Here is a 9,688-nt window from a genome sequence, read left to right on the forward strand (position 1 = left end):
CCGGAAGCAAGTAGCCCGCGGCAGCCGCGAGCAGCCCGAGTCCAGCGGAAGAGAAGCCGCCGCCCGTCTTTGCCTGAAGAGACTCCGCCTCAGCCCAGCGCCGCTACCGCGGGGCGAGAAGGGCTGAAAGGATGTGGAGCGGGGACATCCCCCGCGCTTTCGGAAGACTGGTCTGGGACAGGAAGGAGTGGGGCGAGGCGGCGGCGGCCGAATCCCTTACCTGTGTCCGGAGTGGGTGGCGGCGGACCGACGGGGGCTCAGCAGTCTCTGGGCGGCGGCGGCGAGGCTGAGACTCTGTCCCTGAATCTCGCTGCTCACAGGCTACAGCCGCTCCGCAGACACGGGGTTTCCTCCAATCACCAGCCCCGGCAGCAGGGGCACCAGACGCACGATGACGTCAAACGCTGCTATAGCAACCGTTGATTGGTGCCCACAGCTCGGGGGGCCCAGCGCAACCGCCGCTCCCTAACGCGCGCGTCCTGCCCGCCCGCGCTAGAGGGCGAACGGAGGAGCGCGCGTTCTCTCCCGCTACCAACCCTCTTCCCCGGTCTGCTTAGCTTCCAACTTCTCTACTTTAGCCTCGAGGGCGCCTGGGCAGGAATCACCTTTTTTTCCCCTCCCCACCACTACCCCCCTACTTCGCCTTCCCCTCTGACTCCCTGCCACCTCCGCCAGCTCACTCTTCTAAACGTGCGAGAATGAAAATTTTCCCCACCCCCACCTTAGCTTTCCGTGAGGTCTTTCTGCGCCTGCGCCAGTCATTCCCGAAGGGGCTCCGGTTCAGCAACATCCGGGACCTTTCACATTCCTCCCCACCCCCTCCCTGCGGCCTGGCCCTCCCCGCCCTCCGTGCTACGCGGTCGTAGCTGCCCACTGGGCGGTCCGGGGGCGGGATTACGAGAGTGGCTCCGCGGTTTGCGCTTTATAATCGGGATTTGAGGCTGGGGGCAGGAGCGGGGGGAGAGGACAGGTCGCGGTCAGACAGTAAGGGAGGGGCGGTGAGGCGCGCTATCCCGGGTCCGCCGCTCCCCCCCACCCCCCTCCACCGCCTGGCCGGCCCGACTTGGGCGAGAAGGGCCTCTCCCTTCCGCCGCTGCGGCTTTACCTGCTGCTGGCTCCGGGAACGTGGCCTTAGACCTTTTAAGGCTCAGAATAGGGAGTGTGGCGTCCGGCCCCAGAGTATGAGCTGAGTGACGGGAAGGTTTTCCAATCCGGAGCCCTGGATCGGCGTGCAGTGACAGCTGCGAGGGGACAATGGTTGGGCGCGAAGTGGGGGTGTGGTGGGTTGGGCGGGCTGAGCTAGAGGGAGGTGAGGCTTTGAAGGAGACGCCGCCGCGTTCAGAAAGCCTGTAACTCCCAAGAGTAAAAGACCGCCTTACATGTAGGGTTTGGGGTGATCATGAAGGCCTTAGGCACTGACTCGTTCCTCGGAGGTTAGATTTTAATACCCAAATAAAGCTTTCACTTGAAGACTTCATGCTGCAGTGATTTAAAACGTAAAGATCCTTTTGTTTCTCCCCAAGTAAGGTTTGGTTTGAAGCACGTGGTAGCTCCCAGGGCCTGGGATGACCCAGCCGTCAGTGAGAGTGGGCCGCTGGTAGGGCGAGGACGTATCAGGAGCCAGGAAGAGAGGGGAAGAGAAGGAAGGAAGGACCGGGTGCCGGTGCCGCACAAACCTGCCAACCTTCAACTGTAGGGCCTCCACCCAGTCAACTTCAGGAAGTTAAGAGAGATACATTCACAGTGTAAAATGGCTCTGCCCCTTCTGCCTCTAATTGTGATACAGCTTATGAAAAGATTAGTGCTTGGATGACCTACAAAACCAGTTGCAAAAGTCATCGAGAGTATATAGTTAGCAGTGAGAAACTCAACTCTTCCACTACTCTTGTGTAAATTCCATCTTGGTCTCATTGATTTTTTCCAATATATCTTTACTGAGCACCTTCTAGGGACCTGCTTTAGGCACAATTCACAAGGGAGCCTCACAAAAGATTTCAGCCTCAAGTTCTGCAGAGGTTTGAATTTGTCAGTAGCAGGCAAAATGAGTCCTCAATCTTTGAGCACCTTGTTCTGTTTGATGGATACAATGTCTGTGCCACAAAACTGTTCTACAAACGACATTTTTGCCTGAAGTTCCAGTTAGCATTTAGATAATAAAGTACAAACCAGGAAGGATGTTTCAGTGACCAGTTAAATTTCAGTGGTTTTTATTTTCCCCCAAGTTTCCACATCACCACAGATTCATAGTAAGCTGAACTGACGAACAAGTTGATTGGGGTTTAATTTCTGAGATAGTAAAGTCAACTTTCTTTGACTCCCAAGTAATTTCTTTTTGGGAGTGACTCATTTAAAATGACTCACATTTTTAATGCTCTCTCTTTTTTTTTTAAGTCTCTGGTTTTGTGGTAGGCACCAGAAATTTGATAGAAGATATTAAATTAAAACTTTCTTAAAATGGGAATTGATGTTTCTTTAATATCTCAAATATATGTATAGATAGAATACATACTTTTTATTTTAGAGGACGTTAAGGAATTTCTCTTCATAAGCAGTGGATTTACTTTAGGAAACAACTAAATTAGGTTTTTGCTTCATGCTTTAAATAGCAAGGCATTGTTTAGTGAAACTATAAGAGCTGTTAGGTTTTATATACTCAAATCAACATGTTTATGGATTAATGGTGTAATGAATGAAGTTGCCGGGAAACAAAAATAGAGAATGTCATGAAAGCCCCATGAAGTGATAAGTATTTTGAGGAATAGGAATAATATGTGACAAGGATAAAAGCAAAACAAAGAATAAGTAGAACCTATGAAGTTGAACTCTGGGAAAATTATAAGACTTTCACTAAGTAGCCTGACCTGTTTTATTCACCACTCATCTCTGGTGCCTCAATCAAGTCGCTTAACCTTCTTGATTTTCTTAACTATTGATTTCGCTTAACTATTCTTGATTTTCACATCAATAAAATACTGGTAATAGGGGACGGCCCCGTGGTTCAGGTGGTTGGAGCTCCGTGCTCCTAACGCCAAAGGCTGCCGGTTCGATTCCCACATGGGCCAATGGGCTCTCAACTACGAGGGTGCTGTTTGACTCCTCGACTCCTGCAAGGGATGGTGGGCTGCGCCCCCTGCAACTAACAACGGCAACTGGACCTGGAGCTGAACTACGCTCTCCACAACTATGATTGAAAGGACAGCAACTTGACTTGGAAAAAATCCTGGAAGTACACACTGTTCCCCAGTAAAGTCCTGTTTCCCTTCCCCAGTAAAAATCTTTTAAAAAATAAATAAATAAAATACTTGTAATAAAACATGAAGTGGTGTTGAGGATTAAGTGAAGTAATATACATATATTTATTATATCTATATATTAACATATAACATACAATGCTTAATACCATTCTTTGCACAAAGTAGCTCAGCTATTATTCATTTGTAAATGGATATATTGGATGTCTCTACTTTTCAAAGGGTTGTGAAGATAAAATAAAACTATATTTAAAATGTCTTAGAAGTGTGAGGTATAAAGAGGTTCACTCTGGAAAGGCAAATTTGTGTTAGTCTGAGACATAAGCAGTGAGACAGTGCACATCACTGCGTTTCTGTACTGGGGACTGCAACGATCACTCAGATCAATGCTATACATTAAAATAGGAAAGAGTTCAGGTAAATTGGCCTAAGTCCATCATTCCAATTAGAAAAACATCACAAAGGATGGACTGTATTGATGATGTGGCAGTTAACATGATATTTTGACTTTAATCGCAATTCAGGTTATAATCTCACTTCAACATTATGATTTACTTGAAGAAATACAGCATAATGCCTTGGGCTTTTAGAGTCAAAATGGGGTACAAATCTTTGTCATTCTGAGCAAATTCTGAGCCATTTAGTTTACTAAATTGGACATACAGTACTAACACCAAACTTCGTCAGATTATTGCAAGGATTAACTGAGAAAGTGAGGAGAGGGCTACACATAGTACTCTAGATCGTGATGACCTATTGTTGGAATTACTTGGAGTTAGTGGCAGAGGCAGGCTAGTTATTCATCGAAACCATTTTTTATCAGAACCAGAGCTGGACTCCATTGCCCAGTCTCCCTTGCAATCAGGTGTGGTCATGTGACTGAGTGCTAACTACTGGGATATGAATAAAGTGATGTGCTCCACTTGTGGCCCGGGTCCACGAAAACCTCCTTGTTTGAACCTTCATGTGGTCCCTGAATGGACCTCTTCTGCCAGCTAAATGGAGAGCATTCCAAAGCTTTACAGGAGGGTGGGACCATAAAATGAAAGGAACCTGGGCACCTGAAAACCTGTGAAAGCCGGCCTCAATCATTTTAGACTTTACTGAGGGATAACTTCCATTTTTAAGCCACTGAGATTTAGGGTTTATCTGCTATGACACCTAGCACTGTAAGGTCCTTAGATGTCACTGGCAAGTCCAATGCATAAGAAAGGTGTTTTTAAAAAAAGAAAATGGAAAAGAAAAATGGGGAGGGTTGGTAAGAAATGAAGTGAGAGAAGAACAGGGAATCTGATCTTCTGATAAAAGTCAGTTTAAGTATCTCAACTAATCTGTTGACTTCTAGAATGGAAAGTAGCTTTGTCCTCACTTAATTCTAAAATTTAAATTTACTATTTTACTTGATCCCATCTTCATTTCCTTCGTCTACTACTTTAGCCTTGTTTTTCTAAAAAGAAAAATTCTTTTTGGTCCATACCTTTTAACTCTATCCCCACATTCCAGACTCTAGTCTATGTTCTATGATACTTTGGTCACAGACTGTGTTTTTTGCATGCTGATTAAGACAAAAATGTAAACCAACAAGGAAGCCAAACTGACAAAATTCTCATTTCATACATTCATCAAGCATTTAATGAGGGCCCACTCGTCAGCTTATGCTGCTTGTCAGGATAAAAATTCATAGATCATGGTCCCTCCCTGGAGGATTCCAGTCTAGGGACAAAGACAGACACCAAACGCAATTACAGCGCAGCACAGTGAAGTAAAAGTTAATAAAGGTGAGCAAATTGTGTTTTGCAAAATCTGAGCTATGAGCACTAACTGTCCTAGGAGAAGTGGGGAAGTTTCCCTGAAAATACTCATTTCATCCTGTAAATTACTGATTTGATTATCAACGAGTCAACTTTGCTTCCTTGCCTCTGATGGCATTTATTCCACAGTGAAATTTTTAGTTTCTTTACATTCTTAACTTACAGGTCATGGTTTGATAGATACAACATATCCGCAAATCCTATTAAGGACACAAATACACATTTTCTAAAGTTTTCTTTTCCTATAGGAAACCATCTTCAGATATATGCACTTCCTTGGAGTCTTCAGATAGTATTGTTTCCTTGTACTATAGAATTTTTGGTAGCTCTTATGTTGTGGTGATTATTTTCCTAGTACTCGTCAATGAGAGAAGTTCCTTCCAAACTCAGAGTTGGCCAACTGACAGATGAAATTTCCTCTGTTTCTCTGTCATCTGAAAACTGACAGGTCTAAAGTTGTAGGAGCATGCAAGTACATGCTCCCTTGCCCAAATTCTGAAGCCCAGCAGATGTTTACATTTATCACCTGTTGAGCAGCCGCCATGACAAGATCTTCCCCTGACTCATTGTCCAGTTGTCTGCAATGAGAAGAATTTATGTTGTCAAGAATCAGAGGCTATCTGTGGTTCTTTAATCAGTTGTGATAAATGGAAAAACTACAAACTTGAATACTGTGGGCTGTCAGCATGCTTCCGCCTGCTGCTTTATCTTATTCCAGGAGTCTATCCATCATGTTTTGTAACGAGCCACACAAACCTCCTTGGCCCTCTGTACTCCTGTTGTGTCTTCTCCTGGGATTTGTAAATCTGATTGAATTACAGTTGGAAGGCTCAACTTCTTCCTACCAACTTTGTATAAAGTATTCATGGTAAAGCTACTTGGTTTAGCATCCTCTGCACTTCAGTTAGTGAAAATTCCTCTTGCAAATGGTTGACTCTTAGTTTTCAAAAACTCGTCCATGATATCTGAACGGGAAGATAGGGAAGGTTACAGCAAAAAAATCTTAGCTTGGCATCATTTGAACATCTTAACCCTTAAGTTACCAGTCAATTATATATATTATGTATTATATTATTATATACAGAGGGTGCCCCCAACAATGTATACACATTTTAAGAAAGGAAAAAAAGTATTAAATTGTAGTACTCAATATGTACCAATAACAAAAGATGAATACAAGTCACATTTCACTTCTGCAATTACAAGAGGTGCTCAAAGAGATTACCATCAGCATCTAGACACTTCTGATTATGGCAAACTACTGCTTGAGCAACATTGACTAAAGTGTCCACTTGTAAACATTTTTTTGACATCCTCGGTGTGTGTATATATATATATATATATTTACATATGTATATTATTTTTAGAGTAGTTTGAGGTTCACAGCAAAATTGAGAGGAAGATGCAGAGATTTCCATATACCTCCTGCTCCCACTCATGTATGACCTCCCCTATTTTCAACATTTACTACCAGAGTGGTATATATATATATATATTAAAACTGATAAAATTGATTTGTTAAAGTTGAGTGGTATATTTTGTTAAAAATACATTCACAAATCATTTTCACCCAAAGTCCAAAGTTTACATTAGGGTTCACTGTTGGTGTTGTACATTCTATGAGTTTGGACAAATGTATAATGACATTTTTGACCATTAAAGAATATCATACGGAATAGTTTTATTGCCCTAAAAATCCTCTGCTCCACTATTCATCTCTCCTCATTAACCTGTGACAACCACTGATCTTTTTACTGTCTCCATAATTTAGCCTTTTCCAGAAAGCCATATAGTTGAAATCATTCAGTATGTAACCTTTTCACATTGACTTCTTTCACCTAGCAATATGCATTTAAGGTTCCTCCACTTTTTTTTTTTAATGGTTTTCCTCCATGGTGTTTCATTTCTTTTTAGTGTTGAATAACATTTCATTGTCTAGATGTGTCACAGTTTATTTATCCATTTACCTACTGAAAGACCTCTTGGCTGCTTCCAGGTTTTGGAAATTATGAATAAAGCTGCTATAAACATCCCTATGCAAGTTTTTGTAGATACATAAATTTTCAACTCCTTTGGGTAAATACCAAGGAGTGCCATTGCTGGATCGTATGGTAAGAGTATGTTTAGTTTTGTCAGAAACCACCATACTGTCTTCCATAGTGACTGTACCATTTTACACTCCCACCAGCAATGTATGAGAGTTCCTGTTGCTCCACACCCTCACCAGCATTTGGTATTGTCAGTGTTCTAGATTTTGGCCATTCTAATAGGTGTGTAGTGGTATCCCATTGTTTAAATTTGCATTTCCCTGATGACATATGATGTGAAGTATCTTTTCGTGTGCTTATTTGCCATTTGTAAATCTTCTTTGATGAAGTGTCTATTAAAGTCGTCCTACTTTTTAATTCGCTTATTTTCTCATTGTTGAGTTTTAAGAGTTCTTCATATGTTTTTGGATAACAGTCTTTTGTAAGATATGCCTTTTGCAAATGTTGTCTTCCAGTCTATGGCTTGTCTTCTCATTCTCTTGACCAATTTTATTTTTCAATCGATATTTTTAAATTATGTAAACAAAACTAAAGACTTTAATTTGGTGTTAAGCATTAGGATAACTTTTGGAAGAGTGAAAATTATAAACAGAAACCTCATTTAAAATGGAATCGGGAAGCTAGAAGAGAGAAATCTCATGCACATGTCACTCAGCACACACTACTGACTCCAATAGGAAGAGATATAGTTTGCATCTCTCACAGGAAGTAATACTATTTTACTACCTCTGCTGGAGGAAGAAAAAAATTCTTCCTTGCCCAATACCAGTTCAGCCAATGGGAGACTTCCATAACTCAGCCAATGAAAATTAATATACTTCAAATTTTCAGTTTCCGCCAATGGACTCTTCATTTACAACATCTCCTCCTAAGTCCTAAGTCTCCTCCTAAGTCTCTCCTCCTAAGAGAATGTGTTTTGTTTTTTTTCTTTAGGTTTGCGCATGGTTCACCATTAGACTGCATGTTCTGAACTGCAATTCTTTGTTGTTCCCAAATAACCTATTTTGCTTGAGAAATATCTGGCTGTCTATTTGTTGAAGTAGCACAGAAATGAAGGTGCTGGTTTATAATACCAGAAATTTTGTCTGAATTCAGGAATCATTTCATACAAGAAATAATCATATATACAAAGAAAAATGAGAAAAGAGCAGGTACTACCATGTCTATTCATCCTATGGAGTTTGCTGACACATGACAATGGCTTAAGGCAAGTAAAGGTAGCTGGGAACTCACAGTTTCAAAAGTACATCATTTACAATTCAAAAGTGATCAGCACAGTCGTGGAGTGGAAAGGTCAGAAGAATTTGTCCCTTTCTGGCCTGTGTTTCAGTCCTGAGTACCCAAGAATAAGCAAAAGGAACATTTGGAATTCATTAAAGGTTTAAAATACAGTAAGAATGCATATATATCAGAAGACATGAAAAAAAAATTCCCCCTCTAGCAAAACAGGCATCTGGAAAAGGAATCAAGGGCAATGTGAATTTCTGGCAGTTTTCCTGGGATCTGATATAAAAAGTTTCCTGGACCTAAGAGCAGAATTTCTGTATTCTAGTTTTTCTGGTCCTACCTCAGGGGCAATTGCCTGAGGAGTTGAAATTGCTTTAGGAGTTTAGGCTAAGCACTTTCTTAGCCGTGAAATCCTCAGGAATCCCTGAAATATTTCAATATTTCAGCAACCTGATAGGAAATTTAAACCAAACCCACTCCATAGGACGAGATGGTTATTCTGGGTAAGTCAGATGTGTGTTTCTGACATGATTAACTTTCATACAGTTAATGCCTCACTTCTTTGTTAAACATTGATTTTTCGGTCAGGCTAATATAGTCAGCAGGCTTCAAGCTTGGACGATTAAAAAATGAATAAATAAAAACTGTAGGAACATTTTCAATCGGTAAGTGACCAATAGAAGGAAAGGACACATATATTGAACTGTTTCTCTAAACCACAGTTTGTCAAAAGATCTTTCTAAGCAATTTATAAGATGAGGTCACCTTCCTTTTGTGACTTTCCTATCACACCAGTGCAGCTAGCAATAGCTTACGCATGCAAGCAGCATAAATAAGTTAAAATATATCTGCTACGCAGCATCTGTAGATATGAGAGCATAGGGATTATAAATAGTACGAAGGTCAATCTTTAGAAAGAACAATTAACCCTGAATTACGGTCAAAGAAGGCTTGATTGTTTTATTTGAGTATGTTGAGAGTCAGAGGTCACAGGGAAGTGGGTGTTGTACTTGACCTAGAATGAAGAGAATACTGAACGCAGGGAAAGTAACTAATGTCTGCTGCATAGAGACGTAGAATGGAGAGCACATTCTATGATGAGACTTTGGTTATGATAACCTACTGTTCTCCTTTGCTGAAACATCTCAAGGGCCTTTCTAGAAGGGAAAATAAATAATGTCAAAACCAGAGGATTCAGGGATGTCAGTGCAACACTGAACATCACCGTGAATTGTTTTGTCTTTAGGAAAACAGGACACCATCAATGGGTCTGGGTACTGGAAAGATCACATTTATTCTTTCATTCATTCCTGACTAGTCTATTGACTAGCTGCTTATATACAAGACGTAA

General features: G+C 41.5%; 1 protein-coding gene across 1 annotated transcript in view; it reads right to left on the bottom strand.

The window, feature by feature from the left end:
* Window positions 1-572, bottom strand: part of YWHAZ (tyrosine 3-monooxygenase/tryptophan 5-monooxygenase activation protein zeta) — a 33,465-nt gene extending 32,893 nt beyond the window's left edge. Inside the window, exon 1 of the mRNA XM_033125676.1 lies at window positions 221-572. The gene's annotated coding sequence lies outside the window, so the exon portion shown is untranslated. The remainder of the gene's footprint in view (window positions 1-220) is intronic.
* Window positions 573-9,688: the final 9,116 nt, after the last annotated feature.

The sequence above is a fragment of the Rhinolophus ferrumequinum genome, chromosome 14 (genome assembly GCF_004115265.2).
Source record: "Rhinolophus ferrumequinum isolate MPI-CBG mRhiFer1 chromosome 14, mRhiFer1_v1.p, whole genome shotgun sequence".
NCBI lineage: Eukaryota > Metazoa > Chordata > Mammalia > Chiroptera > Rhinolophidae > Rhinolophus > Rhinolophus ferrumequinum.